The sequence below is a fragment of the Phyllostomus discolor genome, chromosome 4, assembly GCF_004126475.2.
Source record: "Phyllostomus discolor isolate MPI-MPIP mPhyDis1 chromosome 4, mPhyDis1.pri.v3, whole genome shotgun sequence".
NCBI lineage: Eukaryota > Metazoa > Chordata > Mammalia > Chiroptera > Phyllostomidae > Phyllostomus > Phyllostomus discolor.
Window position 1 is genome coordinate 125,373,755 of NC_040906.2, and position 22,353 is coordinate 125,396,107.

The following is a 22,353-nucleotide window of genomic DNA, read 5'->3' on the forward strand; positions in this document are numbered from 1 at the left end:
ACTTTAATTATTATAGAAAGAAGACCTTTCACAATAATAATATTTCAACAAGGCTAAAATACCCATTATCTGGATGTTAGTGCTATTGAGAATTACCTTAGCTGAGCTTGAATTTTGGACTACTTAGTCTTTTATGTCACCTGAAAATTTTTGTGTCCCGAAGCCACAAGATAATTTTACTCCCAGGAATTGAAGCCATGGTTTTGCTTTTAATGGAGCGCAGAATGTGGCGGAACACACGTTTCGGTTCTGAGTAGTGAGGGTTAGCTGAAGGACCTGGATTTAGGACAGCTGTGTTTCTAATGGATGGCCTGTGCCACATAACGCAAGCTCTGAGGCCATCCTTCACAGGATGTTCATGCCTGACCTTCTGAGTCTCTCAGGAATCAGAATTGTATGCCCTTGAAACAGCATCTCACAAAACAAAACACTGTCCCATAACAACAAATATACTTGAAGAATTTCCTGACCCCTGAATTAAACGCAAATATTGAGTTTGTTTTTAAACTAAAATCTGTATTGAACATTTTTAAGTATTTAGTTTGAACTGCTGCCAAACTTCAACAGTGTTGAAAACTATGGGACTATGGTAAAACTAGGCCATCAGTATATTCTCTGAATGAAATTGGATTTGATCCAGTGCACTTTTCTTATTTTCTTAAATTAAACCTCCTCACAGCAGTGGGGTCCTCATGGTGCCCATACTACCATAATCTATTTCTCATTAATCTTTACCGATAGTACCTCTCCATATTGAGGTTTTGAATAACCTTATCTCTAATTTGGAGTATCATTCTTAGAGAGATGAATATGAGTTGAATAATATATTGGTTTTTATTTTCTGATTCTTATTACTTTTAGTGTGCTGTTGCATATTAAACGTATAAAGAAAAATAAGCAGTTCTCAAAATTCACCTTCCTATCATCAGACAGAATATGATCCTTGAGGGATTTAAGTTTTCTCCTCAACTGTTCATTGTAGGGTGATAATCCCCCTGCCATATCTCCTCTGGCAGCAAATGCTCAGACTGCTACAGAAAGTCCACCAACTATTTTGTAAGGATGTGTCAAGATGCAAAGGTTATGCACAGTACTTACATTGAAGATACCTGCTCTTTGTTAGGGTCAACTGGATTTACAAATTAGTCCTTCTCATGGAGATACTCACACCTCCATAATCAGTTAGCATATTTGACATACTTTTTCTAAGTTTTTCCTTTAATTTGTTTTTATTTTCACTTTTTATTCATAACAATTTCCATTGACCATTAAAATATTAATCCTTCTAACTCCAAGACAATCATTTTGACCTTCTCAGTTGGAGCAAATGGTTGGAATGGGCACCAGCTGTGTGCAGGGTGTTCCATCTGGGTGAAGTATTGTACGTATGTGTGACAGGAGAGACAGAGTCCTACACACACACACACACACACACACACACACACGAGATAGTACAGCAGATGGTTTTGGCATGCGTGACTTTAAAATTCTCAAGCAATTCTGCACTTCCAAGTGATAGAGTCATGTAGTGTGCTCTGCAATTATACTAAACATGAATTTGAATTCCATGTAGTGGAGGTTAATATTGGGGAGCAAGTCACCTGGCTAGAGCAGGTATTGGCACTCCGCACTAGTGCCATTTTGGTAGGTCATTGTTGGGGGAGGCTGCCCTGTGCACTGTAGGGTATTTAGAAATGTCCCTAACCTTTGCCCATTAGCTGCCAGTGGTACACCCCTCCCCTATTTTGTAACAACCACAAATGTCTCTGGTCTGGGGGAGCAAAATAGTCCCAGGTGGAAGACCACTTGTGGGTTGATAAATGAAAGTTAGGCTATTGGAATTTTATTCCTGAAAATACATTCCTCTCATAAATTATAAAACTGACTTAAATTTTTGTTTTTAAAATACACTTACCAAATATGGAAAGCTAAATAGTATAAGATCTATATTCCTTTTTAGGGGACGTCTGATACCTGGTGCCTCTTAAAATCTTATTCAGTGAAGTTTGAACTAAAAACTCTCTTTTTCTATTGAATGTCAGTGTATCCACTGTAGGCATTCTTCACTGACATTGTTTGAGATAAATTACTTACCAACTGAATATAGGAGAAAATGTAGAGTGGAAAGGGCTTATTCAAGGAACTGGCCAGGAGACTGGATTAGCCTTGTCTATAAAATAGAAGTAAGGGTGTGCTTTCAAGATCTTGTGGAAGAAAAATGAATGAGTTCCAAATAAATGGTAATTTTATTACTGACAATGAAATCTAACCATTCCTTCACTGAGGGAGAACAAACACTTGACCTTCAGTGTCTGGAAACAGCCCCGTGAGCTCAGCCTGTGCTCCTAGGATCAGCTCTTACGATCCTTCTAAACCTGTGGTGTCTCGTCATGCATCTCTTTTAATTATACTCACACTTGTTGTTTGGGAACTTGTAAACATTCAGCACACTCAAGTATTCTTATTTACTCTCTCACTTGTTAGGATTTAACTAATCTCATGATTTCTACTTTTTAATTATTCAGTTTTCAGAGTCATTTCTCTATTCAGCAAAATTGGCAGTGAACTGAGCTTGTGTTTCTGAATACTAATCCATGAAGATGGTTTTCAGAAGGGAAATTGCAGCTAAGTGAAGCACTGATAATTTGTCAACCTGGATACTTTTCACAACATGACTCGACTAGGATCTGGAATTAAATACCCGAGAGAGAGGATTAAAAATAGAATGGGTTTCAGTTTCAGAAAGTGGATTCTTGAAGTGTCTTTCCTGTCCTTTTCATTCAATTTGTCACATACCCTGGCACCACCACTTCTGCAGATGAGGCAGTGTTTCCTGTGGGGCTTCCAGATGGAAGTGGAGCTGAAAGGGCTGCATTCTCTTGGCTGGATTTTTCTGTAGACTGGTGAGTTGCCATCTCAGTGCAAATTGGAACATATTGGCCTAGAACTAGCCTATTCTGTACCCTTCAAAAGGAAACAAAAACTGGGAAGTTTTGCCTTTTTTACATATCTTGGTATATGTTTGATTTACTCTGATATAGTCTCATACTTGACAGGCTATGAAGCATCTTATCTGGTCTTGTTTCATTTATACGTAGGCAGATAGTTCTATGAGAATCAGGCAGGTTTTTCAGAACTTATTTCTTTGTTGATCATATTTTTCCAATCAAAATATATTTAATATCTTTATGATTAATATAATATTAAGATATTAGTATATTAGTATAATATAACATACTTATATTATACCTATATATAAACATATTAATTATATTATACCTATGCAATTATATTATACATATATAAGTATATTAATATATTTATATAGGTATAATTACATTATACCTATAATGTAGCAAAAGTATTATTACTGTTAATATACTAATAGTATTATAATGGCATAAATAGAATTATACTATGATTCATAATATAACAGAATCCATAAAAGCTGGTTATAGTTTCTCAATAATTGCAAGATTTTGAGATTCTGACTGACAGGATTTATAAGAAATACAATTCTATTGACTTTCAATCACTTCACTGTATGGTTTGATTGGTTTTATTGAAGAAAGAGCAGGTTATAGAGTTATTAAATATTAAAGTTTCACAAAGCTCTCAGATCATCTGGTTCAGTGGCTTTCAAATTTGTTAACCACAAAACTAGTATGTGTGAACATACATGTATATACTTATGTAAGTCTTAAACAGTCTCTAAAATAGTGCCTATTTGAATATTTTCTATTAAATTTGATTCTGTTCCATTCTACTCTTCTCTTTTCCAATTCATCTTAAAAATACTGAACAGGACTCATTCATAGTCACAAATTGTGGTTTAAAAAACAAAGAAGGTGAAGGGTCTAGTCAGGGAACATGTATGAAGGTCTGTGGATATGGACACGGGGTGGGGATTGACTGTGGGTGGGTGGGGCAGCCGAGACCAATGGGGGGAAGCTGGGACAACTGTAACTGAATAATAACCCCTCCAAAAAAAATAAATAAACAGGCATTAATCTGATCCAGGTCAAATAGCTCATTAACAGCCAAAGTGAGTGTTCTTTTAAAAACACATGGAACTTCAGTATCATTTAGCATTTGGCCTTTGAAGTGTGATTTATAGTTAATTCAGAAAGACTTTAAACTGCTGTGATGGAAATCAGGAGGCAAGCTTTTCCCACTGCGCATACACACACACTTGCTGGTCTCTGTGGCACACCTGGCCCAGGGAGCCTGACTCATGTCGTTGGCTTTTAGTTACTTTTGTATGTTTGGCATGGTGGCGGGAGAACCAAAAATTCCTGAGTTTGGCCATGGACAGCTCCGAGCCTTGGAGAACCCATGTGGACAGCACTACAGGAGGAATGTCAGGAACAGGTGCCAGAACTTTCTGCTCCTCCTCAGGCCACTGGCACAGCGTGTGCCTTGAGAAAATCACTTAACATTTTTGGACCTTAGTTTTTCTCTTTTGCAACATGAGGGTAATAATAGTACACCATCTTTCCTTCCCAGGCTTTTTGTGAGGATCAAATGTGAGGCAAGAATAAAAGCTTTTAAAAGACTGAAATGATACATACACTAAAAGTATTTAAGAATATTTCCCCACTTGTCAAACATCAGCTATAATTTTTCCTTTATTTTTAAAAAGTAGAAAGACATGAACATGATTATATAAGGATTGCTCTTATATTTCATCTGAAGAAATAACATTAGTAAAATCAAAAGTTGGAATTGCTGTTCATATTTTTTCATATATATTAAAAGAAAGGAAACTATAAAAATGTTCACATGTGTATCTCCTAAAATCTGGAATGAGAGCCAGGGGTACATGTATTGCACTCTGGGATGCAACGGTGAAGAGCAGCCGGTTGTTTGGCGAAGGTTAGACCTTGGCTCTGACCCTGCCCTCCCCTCCGTCTGCTCCCTGTGTGACTGTGGACAAGTTAGTCAACCACTGACAGGCTTGGTCACCTCATTGGTGAAGTGAGGATGTCTCTGCCAACCTCACAGCGTCATAAAGATATTTATGAGGTGCAGAGGCTGATAAACTTATCAGGCTTCACCTCACCAACCTCTGATTTTGTAAATAAAGTTGAATGGGGATACCCGCAAGCCCATTTATTTGCATATTTTCTATGACTGCTTTTACCCTACAGTGGCAGTGTTGAGTAGTTGTGACAGAGACAGTATGACCCAAAGAGCCTAAAATATTTATTATCTGGACCTTTACAAAAAAGCTTGCCAATTCCTGAGAACTGATGACAATGTGAAGCACTTACTATTTCTAGTACATAGTAAATGCCCAAGGAAGAATAGCTACTCTTATTATATAGTGGTAGTGAAGATTAAGATGATATGAATTATGATAATTCTGGTTCTAATAATATAACTGACAATGATGATGATGTTAATAGTGATAATGATGATGATGAAAATAATCTTTTCTTTGGCTATCAGTTTCAAATTCTATTACCCTATTATAAAAACCAATCCTTATATTGCCCAAATATATAACACTTGACATTTTTATTTTCCTAGTATTTTTTTTTCCAGAAAGGATCTGAAATTTGCCAGAAGGTTAAAAAAATAAAAAAAGAAGCTCTAGACATTTTAGGCTTAATCAGAAGAAGTGCGGAGGTATTTTAAAGGGAAATCCAGTCCTGATTCTTGTCCATTTCTGCAAAAAGTGATCACCAATCTCTTCATACTTAATTTTTCATGATGGAGTTTTGTTTTCTTCCTAAAATTACATTCTTAGTGTGTATCAGAGGCCTTCACCTGTGTGGGGCTTTGAGATGAAATCCTGGTCACTTACCCGGATCCCATGGATTTCCTGGAGAAAATATGCTAATCTTGCCTGGACCAATCTTTTTTTTATTTTTTTTAAGATTTACAAAGTGAAGAGAAGGAGATGAGATATTTTTTATTTATAATTTTTCATGTGTAGTATAAAAGTTTCCTATTGAGTGAATAGTTTTGCTCCATTTATGTCCAAAAAATGTAACCTATTCTTACCATGTATGGACCCCAAATATGTCCCAAAGTCAATGATCCTTACTCAAAAACTTAGCATCTGTTTTCTCTTCATTATAAATTCACAAATAGGATTGGTTTCTCCCTTTAAAGCAGTTTCCCTGGCAACTAGACTACCCTTATAAGATCAGAGTAGTTGTCACTTCTAAAGTTTGACTTTCTGACAAGGCCTTCTGGCTCAGAGGAATGAAGAAAACAACATCCAAACACAAACATTTCAAAAACATTCAAGTATGGAATTAAAAATGGAAACTGCATTTACGCAACTTTTCTGTGGAGTGTGTGTCAGTCCCCAGCATCCCCACCCTCCCCTACCAACCAGCAAAGATTACGATCTATTGAAGTAGCTATCTTTGTAACAGAGAACAGATGGGAGTGATTCTTAAAGTGGCTAAATTACCCTAAAGATATATTCTGGGAAGCAGTGGGTAGGAGAAGATACAGGAAGATTTGCAGCAGGCAGCCACATAAAGTGAACTCACCTTGTGATTGTTCAATCTTGCTTATCTTTAGGCTGAAATAGAGGTATCAGTCATAATGCAGACATATCACGGGAACACAGACTTTTGCTCCCTCTACTCATAAAGGACCGAGAAGGTGGAAGGATGGATCTCAGTTAATCCTAAGACTGGCTATTATTGTTACTTAGCCCTTGTGCTCCTTCCCGCTGCTGCTGTTCTATTTATCAATGCCCAAAGTCAGAACCTCATTCAGTTCTGGGGTTCCTTCCCCTTCACAATCCTGTTCTAGCTCTTGCTGTATCTAGAGAACAATTGGAAGTAGATAGAACAATTACAGTAGGAAAGAAGGGTAAACAACAAAGTAGGCTGCTTTCTTTATATCATTTCCTACCACCCCTTCAAAAAGGAAGGAGACCAATTTATAAGAATCAGTAGAGACCCTCAAATGAGCTTAGAGTGAAAGACAATTGGAGCATATGAAAGAAGAGTGGAAATAACAACTGTGGATGCTTAGTCTAAGTGTTCTCAGTGAATTTGCGGGTGAGTTTTCTCCCTTGAATTTTTTCCCCAAGAGCATAGTGTTTCTCATAGAAATCAAGTCAAATAGGTGGCTCTCCCCCATCAGCTCATACTTCATATGGAATATGTCTGGAGGCCTGCCAGCATCTAGCATGGTGGTACACGTTACATGGAGTTAAGTAAAAAAGGCACGTTCTGCAAATCAAGGGGGGCTTAAATCTTTTGCAAAGTCAATGCCTGTTCCAGGATGTAGAAAGAAACCATTTTGAAAAAACTTTTTCTTGCTCAGGAACTTTTAGGGCATGAGTATATTTCCCAGGCCAGGCATAGACTATGTTTTAATGAAGTATTCTGTAGGTATTTATCAAACACCTATTGTAGGTTTAACATTAAAATTGGTGTTTTGGTAAGAGAAGAGTAAAATCTAGACACAGGGTGGTAGATACAGACATGTGGTGCCCGGAATCCTCTTTGAGGAAGGTTTGGCTGCTAAGCTGCAGGAATTATGGTTGCCAGGAAGCTTCCAACTGTCACCTCCTTCAGGGTCTGCCTCATCTACAGAGATATGGGATACTCTCATGGTGTCACTCACCCCTGAGCTCCCTATCCAATTATCCTCTCTGCTGGGTCTGCATCACAGTTTAACTTTTTGTCTTCCCAATCCTTTCCTGCCCCTTTTTTCTCACCAGTGTTAATCCCTTGTAAGCAACTGGCATCCTGACCTTATCTTGAGATCTGTTTTAGGAGAAACTACCCTGCAATTAATTGATTATTAATTATCTTATAAATAATTCATGAGACAAGACTATCCTATGGGGATAATTGTGATGTGGGACAAAGTACAAATGCTATAACATGCAGTTGAGAGGGAGGGAGTTCAGTACTTTAAAACTCAGATATAGGCTCCTGGTAGATAGAGCCTATATCAACCAGGAGCCTATATCTGAGCAAACCCCAACTTTTTGGCAGAGAAAACCCAAGATATTTAGACTTGAGGGTGGGAATAAAATAGAGTAATCTGAGCCAAAGCAAGTTGGGAGACTGAAGAAACTGGCAGGGTTAGAATGAAGGGTTCATGTTAGGGCAGAGCTAGAAATTAAAATGTTATTAATTCACTTAAGGTTGTATCTGACTGCAAAAAAGAAAGAAACCTCACTATAGATGCTTACTTCTTTCTCACATAAAAAATAATTCAGATATTGTCAGTCTCTGCTTTTATTGGGAGCTCTTCCTGCCAATCCATGCATCGTTTTATCATGTCCAGATTAAAACTTTTATCATCAGTGTCTAATATAGCTGCTAGAGATCCAGCCATCACATCCAGATTCCAGAGAGCAGGATGGAGTATGAGATAAAGAAGATCATTGCATACTATTTTAAGGAGATTTATTTTTAATTACATCTCACTGGTCACAGTTTAATCACATGGCCACACCTACCAGTAAGGGAGGCTGCAGAATATAACCTTTTCTTTTTTAAATTATACTGACAGTTTTTATTATTTAAAATCACTCTAAAGATGTATTTTAGACTTACAAATAAACATAAGAGCAAAGACATGCCACTTTAATTTCTTCAAATAAATTCTGAAATAAAGTATGTATTTATTCATAACTACATTTAGAAAAGTATTCATAGTGTGATTTACCTGAAGCTGCCCAGAATATAACCTTTAAACTAGGCGGCAACATACACAGCTAAGGAAAATTTAAATTATAATTGAAGAATACATTTTATATTTTATTTCAGATGATAGAAACAAGTGAGACAAAATAATAAAAAAGCTACAATCTGGTGTCTTGAAAATGATGGCAGCAGTAAAACATTTCTAGAAATTATGGCAAAGAAGAGTTATTTTATATATGTGTGTAAAATGTCAAAACATTTTTGGACATATTTAGTTGGGCATTAATGTTGATAATGATCTAATATATAATAAGTGTTTTCTATACACCAGGCAGTATGTCAAATACTGTACATCTGTTGCATTACTTAATGGAGCCTGTGAGGTAGGTTTTCTAAATGATCTATTATGGATGAGGAAATGGAGATTTCAAGTTTATAAATCGACAAGGTCGTGCAACTTGTAAACCGTAGAGCCAAGCCTCAGGCATATGGTTTCCGAATTCCCCAATCCAACAACTTTCACTGTGGTGCTTGTGGTAGAGCCATCAAGTGAAATATCAAAGAGGAGAAACTGGCACTCAGGAGAGTGGGGAAAAGTGCAGGTGAACTTGGAGAGCCAACATTCATTTCTCATGAATGTCGAAACTACAAGAGTAGAGGACAGCCATCAGGGAGGAGAGAACTCAGGCAAAGGGAGGAGGAGGTCCTAAGTGCTGAGTCTCTGGACTCTTTCTCTGAGGAGGGAGAGACACAGAGCAGTGACTGGGGAAGAGCCAGGGCAGGGAGGTTCAGAGAAGACAAGGAAAATGACTTTCTTGAAGATGAAAAGAGCCAACAATGTCATTAACACAGAATTCCAGAGAAAACAGCACTGAAATGAGCAGTTAAGAGGTCATTCATTGATTACCTTTAAGAGTGTGGGGCCCTAACCCATGTGGCTCAGTTGGTTGGGCATCATCTTGCAAAGTGAAAGGTCATTGGTTCTATTCCTGATCAGGACACATGCCTGGGTTGCGGGTTTGGGCCTTGGTTGTGGTGGGTATGGAAGGCAACCAATTGATGTTTCTCTCTTACTTCTGTGTTTCTCTCCCTCTCTTTCTCCCTCCTTTCCCCTGTCTCTAAATAAATAAATAAATAAATAAATAAATAAATACCTTAAAAAGTGTTGGAAGTGGGCTATGGGAATCTGCAGAAGAAAGAAGAAATAATAAACGAACTAGTAAAACCTATATGGCCATCCTATTATTAGTACTAGCTGGTAATAAGTTAATATTTGCAGAACACTTATTCTATGTCCAGTTCTGTTCCTAGGGCTTTCGTGTACTAATCCATCTCACCTCAACCCAGTGAGAGAGCTACTCTTACCTACATTTTACAGATGAGAAAATTGAGGCAGGGAGAGGTTTAGTAATCCATCTAAAGTCACGCAGCTTTAAGTGGCAGAGCTTGGATTCAAGCCCAGTTGTTTGGCTGCTGAGCTCATGGTTAGTAGTCTAGAAAAATCAAAGTTTTCTTTAAAAGTAATGAATTTGTAAAAGTGCACAGACTTTTTTTGAGGTAAAAATCTCATGTACATTTTCATAGGCAATGTTAAGGGTACTTGGTGATTATTTGTTCTTCTTTCCTAAAACACTATTTCAAAGAGGGATCCATTTTGTTTTATTTTTTCCTACTGTCAGTTTTTAAAGGAAAAATATTCTTTAAAAGTAATTTAAGTAAAATTTGAAGTCCTGAAGAAAAATATATTGCATTTTTACTAGTAAGCATATTGAAAGATTGAAATGATGCATTATGGGTCTTAGTAAATGTCTCCAGAAAGAAAGAGGGCATTCTATTTTTACAGCAAAACATTTTAATAACTATGTGCTGCAACAAAGATTCTTTGTGCGCCTCAGATTCCTTTATGCCTACATACTGCTCCACTGAATGTCATTAAAAACCTCTAGAACTCATTTTTGCAGAGTTTGAAGGCTCACCCATCTCCTACACAATCACATGCTGATTTGAAAAAAATATGTATATATACATACACACATTGCTGGATATAATACAGTATGGGCAGCAGCATCTAAGACTTACAGATTGCCGGCCTGCTCAGCATTCCTAACTCTTTCCAGGTAACCAGATTTATTAATGTCAATAACTGTTTTCAATAGACTGAGAAGTGATTTTTAAAATATTTCTACCAGGAACACTATAGTTAGATTTCTGAGCAAAATAGTGCTGTGGTATTTAAAATGAAAGACTTGAAAAGTATTTATGCTTTAGAATTTACTGGTAACTAGAATAGGTAGGTTTGATAAGAATAGGTTTGCCTTTCCATGCAGATTTATCAATTAAAAAAATTATCAGTGAGAATGGAATTTCATTATATACGGAGGTGTAAACTATAAAGGCCAAAAAAAAAAAAATCCAAATACTGATTGTAAAGAAAAAGTACTTTGGAATAAATATTCAATAATGATATTTTTATGAAACTTAAAACTGATGATTATGTATCTGGCATTAAAATTGGTTTTAAATATATACTTAATGTTAGATTGCTAGTTAATTTGGACAACTCAATATTTTTATTCTATGTAGCTACAACTACAACTAATCATGTCTGAAAGTGTACATGGTAGGCATAATATTGGGAATGTCCCCGTATAATTTTACTTAAATATCACAAAATCTGTATGAATTAGGTAATCTAGTTTTTTTTATGGAAATGAGGACACCATTTTTCACTGCAAACTTTTAATAGACTTTTAATTTGTAAGCAAATTCAGTAAATAGTGCTCTTTTCAAGGAAGATGGTTGCTATGTCAGTCTCCCTTTCATGATTTACAAAATACCTTTAAATAATCTATTTTATTAACTTGAAATATTTCACTCTTATGTCCTGCATATTACTTCATCACGCACTGTGGGAAGAAAATAAATAAAAATGTTTTCCTCATCATCTTCTATATTGCTCAGTATCTCACCTTTGAAGCCATGGTCATTTATGATTTAGGCAGCTGTCAAGCATCTAGTGACTCAGTCAGTCAGAGAAGGGACTGTGGAAGGGTAAGAGACAGTTGCAGCTACTGACTTACCTCTAAGGCGAGTCGCAGGGAGAAAAGCTTTGTGTTTTATCTCCTATTTCTTTACATTTAACCCATAGCATCTTTGTTTCTTACCTCTTATGTTCTCTAGGGTAGGCATATAGGATTAATTAATTCATTCAACAAATGTATATTTAGTAACTACTAAATGTTAAGCATGAGGGATGCAGTGGTGATCAGGAAAAGGGCATTGGTAATTTCTATTTTCATGGAAGACTGAATTACACATTGACTCCAGGACACCTCCCAGCCTATAGGAGTATGTTGGATGCTGGGTGAAAGTTACTAAATGCCAACTCTAAAATGAAAAGGAACAACTATCCCAGTGTAATTTGATTCACCTGCAACTCTTCTTCCACTCAATTATCCTTTACAAACGCATCATCTGCATTCAAGAGAACCCCTCAGTCTAACTGGTGATTGATCCTGGAGGATATGAAGCAAATGTCTGACCTGTTAATTTGCTCTCTATTTTGGGCAACTCCTGATGAGTCTAGTTTTTAGCAATGTGGGCAAGTCCCAGGATTCGTAAAGGATCTTTAGAATGATGATAGGCAAAGGTTAAGATCTGCCTTTCTTTTTTGTTTTGGAGTGAATACATTAAGGGTAAGAAAAGGAAGAAAATGCAGATAAACGTGGTAGGGTTCTGATACTTATATTAATTATAGATTTCTTTGAAAATATAAAATAAATATATATTTAATCTATTCTAAAAAAGAGAAATTAATATTTATTGCATATCTATGTGTCAAATGATACACTAGAAGTAGTATATGTCATTTCATTTAATTTTCACATTCATTCTATGAGATTTGGATATTTATATTATGCCCACTTTATAGATGAAAAACTAAAGCTCATAGAATTTATGTAACTTACATAGTAGATTTATGATTTTAATCTGACTCTGACTCCAAATTTGTTTCTGTTAGGAGAATTAATAAATAGATGGTATGAAACATAGAATAGAGCTCACAGATTACTTGAGATATTTTGAAGATAAATATTATTTATTTAATATGACGAAATACTTATACACATATTTAGCCACTCAACAATGTTTTTCTGTGTCTATGCAGTACTACCCTCACTGAAATTTATGTAGCTTTAGCACTGATACTAGTGACATTTTTTGGTGATATATCATTTCTGTTTGAAAGTTATGTTGCAAAATAACCATACATTGCTTTTATAGCTAGATCTGACATAGGCACAGTAAAAGAATAACAGGCATGAAAGGCAGAAAAGTCAGTGTGTAGCCACATTTTGAGAAAGAAATCCTGGAGGCTTGGAAAAACCTCCATCAGAACCTCCAATTGCCCTGGGTAGGAGCCATGTTAAGAACAAAAGCCTTGCTGGCTACAGCATTGCAGTATATCCTGTGCTACCATCTTTCTTATTGCTTTCCTACAGATGGGTATTTCTAAGGCAAAGCTGGCAGAAGTAGTCAGCAAATAAGTGTCACCATTAACCTGGCTATAGCCAGGCAGATATGAGTTCAAATCCAATTGCATCATGTGCTGGTGAAACAAGTAATTTAATCTTCCACTTGTCTAATGGAGATCATAATTCTTGTGCTGGCTTGTTGAGAAATGAAAGAGATGATATATATTAAATATCCAGAGATATGAAAAGATGCTCAACATCGCTAGCTATCAGAGTGATGCAAATAAAAACCACAATGAGATACCACTTCACACTAGCCAGAATGGCCATCATAAACAAAGCAACAAACAAGTGTTGGAGAGGTTGTGGAGAAAAGGGAACCCTAGTGTACTGTTGGTGGGACTGCGGACTGGTACAATCACTATGGAAGACAGTATCGAATTTTCTCAGAAAACTAAAAATGGATCTGCCTTTTGACCCTGCAATTCCACTGTTAAGATTATATCCTAAGAACCCTGAAACACCAATCTAAAAGACCCTATGCACCCCAATGTTCATAGCAGCACAATTTACAATAGCCAAGTGCTGGAAACAACCTAGGTGCCCACCAGTAAATGAATGGATCAAAACACTATGGTACCTTTACACAATGGAATTCTATGCAGCAGAAAAAAGGAAGGAACTCCTACCCTTTGCAACGGCATGGATGGAACTGGAAAACATTCTGCTAAGCAAAATAAGCCAGGCAGTGAAACACAAATACCATATGATCTCACCTTTAACAGGAACCTAAACAACAAAACAAACAAACAAGCAAAATATAATCGAAGACACTGAAATCGAGAACAGGCTGACAGTGACCAGAGGAGAGAGAGGAGGGAATTTCAGGGGAAAAGGGGAAGGGTTTGCAGGAACAAGTATAAAGGACACATGGACAAAAACTAGGGGGGGTTGGAAATGGGAGGGAGGTGGGAAAGGATGGGTGGGTGGGCTGGGATGGTAGTAAAGGACAGAAAACTGCACTTGAACAATGATTAAAATAAAAAAAATAGAGAAGCTCATGTACAACTTGTTAAATTGCATTTACACATATATGTTGGACAAAATCTGTTCTTGGGGTGAGCAGGTGCAGTGTTTGAGGTGGCCAGGGTGGCAGACCACAGCTGTAGAGAGTGAGAGGAGTGCTCTAGATAGAGATGCTTTTCCCCATTTTAATCCACGCATCCTGGTCCCTCACGCACCCTTTGGGTGCTGGTGCCTTCCATACACTCCTAAAACACTCACAGCTTTGGCATTCAGTGTGGGTTGCTATTTTTATGCAGTCTATCTTCAAAGTAACAAAATCACACAATGATTAAATCACTCTCATTGCTCTATGGATCCTGACACTGTGTTTCTTGAAGACAGAAATCTCTCTTGCCCTCTCTGAATGTTCCATACAACTATCGTGAATGCACACAACCATTCATTTATGTAATGGACATTTATCTCTCCCCCCACACACACATACACTATGTGATAGGCACTATACTTAGTGCCAGGGCTTTAGCAGAGAACAAAATAAAATTTCCCTGCTGTTCTGGTGCTTATGTTCCAATTTTGGAGCAAGATACTAAAGAATTCACAATATAACCATAGAATTCAATAGCAGCAAATACTGTGAAGAAGTACAAGTGCTAAGAGTGTACATACAACAGGAGGCTATATCCAACCTATGGGGGCATGGAGGAGTCTTCAGGTAGCAATTGTATGAAGTACATTGTCAAAAATTATGTCACTTTCATGATGCAAATTAAAATGATTCACCATGTAATCTCTGAGTTTCTTAGAACTCATCAGGGTGAAGAGGAGTTAACTAGGGAGAAGATTGCTAAAAAGCATCCCAAGCAGGGAAAGTAGCATGTTAGTCATTTGTCTTGCCTTGTATGTCATCCCCAGCCCTAACCAACACCCTATTTCTGAAAAGGAAGTCGTGACTGTTACTGAACACATGTGTTGTCAAGCTTCCGATACAGAATACTATATCATGCTATTTTAATCTCACTACAGTATTGAGATGTTATTACAGAACTGCAAATAATTAGGCTGATTATGTCTTGGTTTGCCCCAGATAGTTACATTTTATGCCTATTGTCCTAAAGTAAACTTTCTAATTGTGCCCCTGCCCACCTTTCATGCTGGAGAGCATCTGAGTTTCTGGGACAAACTCTGTGGTCATAAATAAAGGGAGCTCAGAGAGATCAAGAATCTGCCTTCAGTCACACAGCTAGTAAGTAGCAGAATGTTGGGAATACAGCACCAATCCTCTCTAACCTAATGCCCACGTTCTCTCTAATATATTGCACACACAATTTAGCTCTACTCTTCTATTGCTCTCTGGTTGATTCTTCCAATCTAAGGCAAAACCTACAAAAGCTGGCTCTCTGACATCTGCCTTCAGTTATTCTGCTAAGTCATGTGTTTCTACAGAGTAGAAATGAAAATAAATGAATTAAAATACAAAATGTGTATAATAAGCAGTAAACATTTATTTGATGTGCATGTCTTTACATGTATATTTGGCCTATTCTCTACGTTACCCAAGTATAAGGGCGTTAATTTAAAATGCAATTGCTTCTGAAAGTGAAGATGTGACTCTAATGACAAAACATTGGTTCTTGATCTTTTCTGTGACAATATACCCTGTGTGTGGAGGAGGTTCATGACTTCCCTAGGGGGCAGAGCCTGACTGTGAAGACTCAAAGTTTTTAAAAATAATCAGTTAAACCCTTTTATGTTTGAGCCATTCCAGTAACACATTTTGAGCACAGTTTTTGTCATTATTAAAACTGAGTAATACAGGTTAAATACTTATCTGTAGAACATGATAAAGATGTGTTGAGGGTATTCTTCGTATGTAAATATGTCTGAAACATAAAATAGGATGCTATTGTTTCTTCTTTTATTTTAAATAAAAGTACATATAAATCATATTATACCAACAGTTATATTGGAAATAAATATTTTCTTATGTTACTTTATGAAATTATGATATAAACTTAGAGATGCTAGCTAGCATCACTCTGTTTATTTACCAATAAGATTTTATGCACTGTATTCTGGATCAGAATTTCTTTCTCTCATGATCGATATAAAAAATATTCACTATGGAATCTCTGGGTGTTAAGACTAAATAATGGGCTTTATTTCCAGCTGTTTGCCCCGCTCTTTGTTACTCCCTCTTTGGACATGTTTTGAGATCTTCTAGTTAATTCTTCATCCACTTAATCAATTCATATTCCTGTGCTGTTGAATGTGTTGTTTGCAAACTGCTGGCACAAGTGGGTTTATAGTTGATAGACCTGGAGTATGTGACTGGAAGGTGTGACTCCTGGGCTATGTCAAAATTTCAGGGCCAGACAGCACGAAGCAGACAGAGGAGGGAGGTCGAGTGTAGGAAGAGGACAAAGGCAAATAAATGGAAGACAAAAACCAAGCTAAGACAGTGATTCAATAAAAGGAGAGTTACCACCAGACACTATTCCTGATGGATAAATGTTTCTTATCATTTTTTCTGTCCCCCTTTCAAATTCTACCATGCATAAGGCCTATTTATTTCTTCTGAGTATCTAATTATGTTGAACAGTCTCATTTAGGTGCTAGATTTTTTTTATCTATTGCTCCACTGGCAATGAGACAAGGTGCTAGGTTTTTTAAAAGTGGTAGCTTCTGGTTTACTTGAATTAAGGAGGGTTACTAGTATTATTTTAACTAGGATATGTACCCAAGGAGAAGAGAATCTACAAGCTGTGTTAATGGGAGGGTAAGCAATGTAGATGAGGCCAAACCTAGGCTGGGATGGAATCTCACGTCTTTTTGTTGAGAGGTCAGAATTCACTTTAAATACCACACACCCAGTTCTGAGTCTGTGAATTGGGATAGTCCTGATTGGGGTCTCTGGAGTCACGTGTTATCCTGGAGATGGGGATCCAAACTCCTGCTGATTCCCATCCTCAGAGGAAAAACACCACTCAGGGCTAAACCAGAGCAAGTCCCAATGTTGGTCACTGGAAACAGAAACTGAGTCCAGAGGCTAGAGTGAAATGACCCTGGGAATGGCCTGAGACCATTTCCCCATGCGGCCTGTATTCAGCATATCACCTTGCACTACTCTCTTCTACTACTAACCACCAGTGAAACTTACAAAGATGTCTCACTTATGAGATTATCTCCCTTGTTAAAGTTAGAGTCCAAGTTTTCTGTGTCCTAATGTCTCCCAGCAGTTAAAATAGTGCCTGGCACTCAACAGGTGTTTATTAAGATAAATAAACAGGATTTGTAGTACTTTTGTTTATCAAGCACAAGGCATAAAGAACAAATAAGTGGACACCCAAATAGCCTTGGCAGCTGGATTTACTTAATCACATGTTTCTTGGCAAACTTTTGTGGACTAATTTATTATTTCTCAAATTTGTTTCCCATGTCAGGAAGGAAGACTATTTATTCTATATTACTTATTTAAAAGGCAATATCTTAAAAGTCTTTTGGCTGGAAGTTATTGCAGTAATGTCTGTTTGGTAATAAGGGTGAAGGATGCCCTACTTCAACCATCTATCATGCCAGATTTTAAAGAAAATTTTGGGTTATATTTGTTGCAAATTTTGACAAATTCTTTTCTTTTGGAAAAAGATCATTCAGAAGAGCAGTTTGTTCTCCTTAGTTGAAGAGAGATCATCATTAAAAGACTGTGTTTATAAAATGCTTCAGGGTCTTGGGCAGACCCTCTGTGACTTTCTAATCCATTGGGAATATGTTGTACTTGGAGGACAGGCGCCCCTCTCCCCCACCCTGTAGAAGTAACTAACTTGCTTTTCATCATCCAAGCCTGGGGCCTGTTTTTCCCTTAATCAAGTACCATCATTTCCTGTTCAAATAAGGATGGTTTCTATAGATATTGTCCTCAATGTATCTGCTTTTTGAACTTATATGTAGTTATTAACCTTATGGCTGATGCATGCTGTTATAATGCATGACTAGTATGTGTTTTTTAAGGTAAAAATTATGACTTCTTTCAATATAATAGTCTATAACACCAATAAATATCAATTAATAAAACTAATAAGGGAAAGAAAATGACTAGTGAAAAGTTTCAGATACAACACAGCAAAATAGCAAAATACAGGGTGGGGCAAAATAGGTTTACAGTTGTGAGAATGCAAAATACAATTTATTCTTGTATTATTATTTTATTATTTCCCATATGAACAACTATATGTCTACTTTTACCCCACCCTGTAATTGATTAATTTATTTGGTTTTATGATTTAAATGATTCAATGAAGGATTTAAGTAGGGCAAAATATAGGGGCTGAAATATTTCCTCTTTCAAATTTGATTATGCAGCATGCAAAACTATTGCTTTCTTTTTTTGGGGGGTAATAAGAGAAAAAAATAGAATAAGCTGCATGAAAACTTCAGTTGTTTGCATCTACTCAGAATACACTGATTGAATCACTGATAAAAGAGTAGACTGTTACTTCCCACTGTGGAGCTGTACACTAGAACTCTGAGATGGTTTCAGAGTTTGTCAATGCTGCCCTTTGATGTTTGGTTTATATAAACATACAATAGTAATTAGATATACAATAGATAATAATATGTGTAGCTGAATATATATTCCTCATTCCTATTCCCCACTGAGTAACTTAAAACATCTTAATTTAAGATCTTTGATCATCAAGATTTGACTTGCTTTTCTAGTCTTATTTTCCTTTATTCTCATTTATGTTATTTACCAAACTAAATAACAATGGCACTAACAGGGTTAACATATATTAAATATTTGCTAGCATAGAGTTAAAGCTTTACATGCTGAATTTAATTGTCATCCTCACAAGAACCCCATGAAAGAAATATTGTTCTCATCCACACTTCACAGGCGAGAGGACGGAGACTTCGGGAGGTTCAGCAGCTTCTCCTAGGTCGCATAGCTAGTATACAGGTGACCCCAGGGTCCTGTCCTTTTCAACTACACCTGCTGTTTCCTGCAGTTCTGAGAGCTGCCTTCACTTAAGCTTCTCCTCTGCATGCAATAAGTGCTATTCTTTCCCATCTTTATAGCTCCCTATTCCCCATCTTTCTAAGTACAGCCCAAATCCCCCTTTCTCCCTGAGTTACTCCAGGTAACTGTGATCTCCCCATGCTGGAGAAATTCCTCTTAAGTTTTCATGACTTGCAGCACCACAGACCAGGAACAGGGCATCAGATGGAGATGTGGCATCTGAGACCGCACTCCAGACGTCCTCAAGCAAAAACTGCATTTTAACAAGCTCTTTGGGCAGTTTATGTGCAAAGTTTGAGAACTGCAGTACGGGACATTTTCTTTTTCTTTCTTCCTTTCTCTCTTCTTTTTTGCTTTATACCTTTGTTATTTGTATACCTATTTTATAGTCTCAATTGGAGTGTAAGCTCTTTGGAGGCAGGAGGGTATTATATCCTCTTTTGAGTATATAAAATATAAGTATATACAGCATAGAAAAGGCACATGATTTGGAGATATAACAGAAATTACATTAAAAAATTTAGATCATTCTCTAGGTCAAAAAGTACTGTGTTCTTTGGAATATGTTTTCCCTGTGTGCTAACAGAATCACTTTGGCAATGATTTGACTTGTAATGTCATTTGTTTCCACAAATTCAGGCTTTTGATTACATTGAAAATGTTAAGAGGCATAATCCAGGTCCTTAAAATAAAACCTTTATCCTTGATCCTGTATCCTTTGGTCTATAACTAGCTCTTGGGACACAGCATCTTTCACTGCCAATGTGCAAATATAGATACTACAGATTTGGAGAAAAATCAATATTTACAAAATAGAAATACTGAAAGCTGAAGACTCTAATACGTTTCATGCATGAAGTTTTGAGGTTTGTTTGTCTGCATTTAGGACACTCACTGTCTTCTAAAAACCTTGGAATGGAGTTTTGTTTTGATGAATGTTTGATTCCAAGCTTTATTTTATAGCTAATTTGTTTAATAGCAAAACCTCAGTCACTGCAGATGCTCCTATATCATTGAAATGATCACTGTATGCTTTCTCATTTTTTTATTTAGACACAGTGTTTGCATATATTTGTACCTCTAAATGTTCTCAGGGAGTGTGACCAGCTGATCACTGAGATTGGCAGATGCTCGGGCCCTTCAATCAGCTTCTTAATGCTGTACAATCTGGCTTCTCTCTTTTTGCAGAATATGTAATTGGAATACATGTGTGAAAAGAAGGCAAACATGTATCTGTGGGTGGCTTTTTTTTTTTCTTTCTGCTGGCTCCATTTCAGCAGTCAATACGACCTCTCATGAAGTTCCAAGTCTAAAAGTTGTCTACACATAAATCTCTTTGGAGCTGATAACCATTCTTCAATTCAAGGAGGATTCCACTTTACCTCTTTTTAGAATTCTTTTTTTCTCTGTGAGTGTGTGTTGTTTCAGTGCGAGGCTCCCTTCCCACCTCATCATTGGTTTGCTCACTCCCTTATGTGATGAATCAATGCTTCCAGAATAGGGGCTTCCGAGGGACTGCGGGAGCTATTACTTCCAAATGAGCTCGTGCATCTTAACAGGGAGCGTTCAGACCGCACCCCAGGTAAAAGGGAGTCTTTCCTTAATGCTTTCAAGAACTTTTAAAGGCTGTGCACTGTAGTGTTTGCTGCAAGAGGGCTTATGGGAGAGCTGCCTGGGTGTAGATAAATTCGCGTGTGTTTCAAAGTGAAATGTTACCTACGGCGTCTGTACAGGCAGAACTGCTCACTGGGGAGCTAAAGAAAATGCTCAGGACTGCCCTTGGCGCAGTGTCAATGCTAAGACACCCTGTAATGTCGTTTTACAAAAGGAGGCCAGTGGCCATCTGTGAGTGGGGGTGTCAACATCGGAAGAGAACTCTTAGGAAAATAGAAGAAAGGAAGGCATTGCAGCCCGAAACTAAGCAAAGGAGCAGTTTGCCTCATGGCATGGGGGAGAACAGTTTCTTAAATTATTTGGCTGCCTGGTGAGAAGGTGACAGTCTCAAAAGTTTGAAGTGCTTGAAACCATATTTAGGAAAAGATTTTAATCCTTTTCAGCTCTAATTTCTATTATTAAAATAGTTTCCTAAGGATAGGAAGGAAGATGTGATTTTAAACAGCACTGACAACAGAAAATGTTAATTAGCATTTAACCAATGCAACGGTATTAACATGCATCTGTTCCTGCTTTGTGTGGAAAATGATTTTTCATTACCATAGCGATTCATTTCTGGGCTCCAATGGAACGTGGCCACAGTGTGCGGTAAACAGCAATTATTATTTTTTTCCTTTCCTAAAAGAAGAGATTCAGCAGTCTACTGGCTAACACTGGAATACATGCAGGAAAAGAGGGCAAGTGTATAGCGGCCGCCTTTTCCTCCCCCTGCTAGCTCCATTTCACCAGTTAATACGACCTCTCAGGAAGTTCTAAATGTAAAAACTGTCTCCACATAAATTATCTCTTCATCTAAATGTTGCATAGTGTAGCTGGTGTAATTCAAATCATTTTTCAATGAAAATTCTGTGAAAAAAATTTTGTGCATCTTTGGTAAGATAAGAGGAGGCTAGGTAAAAGCAGAGAAAAGAGCTCCACCCTAACATTGTACTTTCAGCTTAAAAGAGAATGCCAAATCATTGCTCTTTTTTTGGATTGCTCTTCTGAGGAATGTGTGTGGACAGGAGCATATTCCTGATCTTGTTCTTCAGTAGTAACCTAGGAGGATGAATGAGTCTTTAGTCCTATTATATTTTTTATGTTATTTTTAAAGGACATCAACTAAAATTTAAAAATTTTGTTCACAGCTGGTGAAAGAATTTTATGTAGCATTTGGATACTGCCACAGGAAAATACAACACATAAAGTAGAAGGAAATAATTTTATTTCTTTTCAGGTGCTTTCAATGTCAACCTGTGGTTATGTTCAGACATTCTTTTGAGGGCATTGTTATAAAAGCACAGCTTATGCATTGAAACATCAGTTTCCATTCACACTAGTGTAGATCTACTTGTATTTTATAGAGATCTAAGTAATGTGGAATTACACAAATTGTGCAAGGCTTAGTGAATTTTCATTATTTTATATGCTTTAGAAGGTAAAGCCACTTACTTTTAATAATGATTATATGCATTTCATAACAATGGGGTGCTCATACTGAGGGCTTTGCTACATTGGTACTTAAATTGCATTTGGATGAAACCAAGATAGA

The 22,353-nt window shown here is 37.0% G+C and overlaps 1 protein-coding gene across 10 annotated transcripts in view; it reads left to right on the top strand.

Moving 5' to 3' along the window:
• Positions 1 to 22,353, top strand: part of LOC114494998 (muscular LMNA interacting protein) — a 235,055-nt gene that overhangs the window by 80,706 nt on the left and 131,996 nt on the right. The window contains exon 1 of one of the 10 annotated variants that reach the window (XM_036024255.1): positions 10,623 to 10,750. The exons of the other annotated variants lie outside the window; for them this stretch is intronic. The gene's annotated coding sequence lies outside the window, so the exon portion shown is untranslated. Of the gene's footprint in view, positions 1 to 10,622; positions 10,751 to 22,353 lie in introns of those variants that run through there. 10 annotated transcript variants of the gene reach the window in all.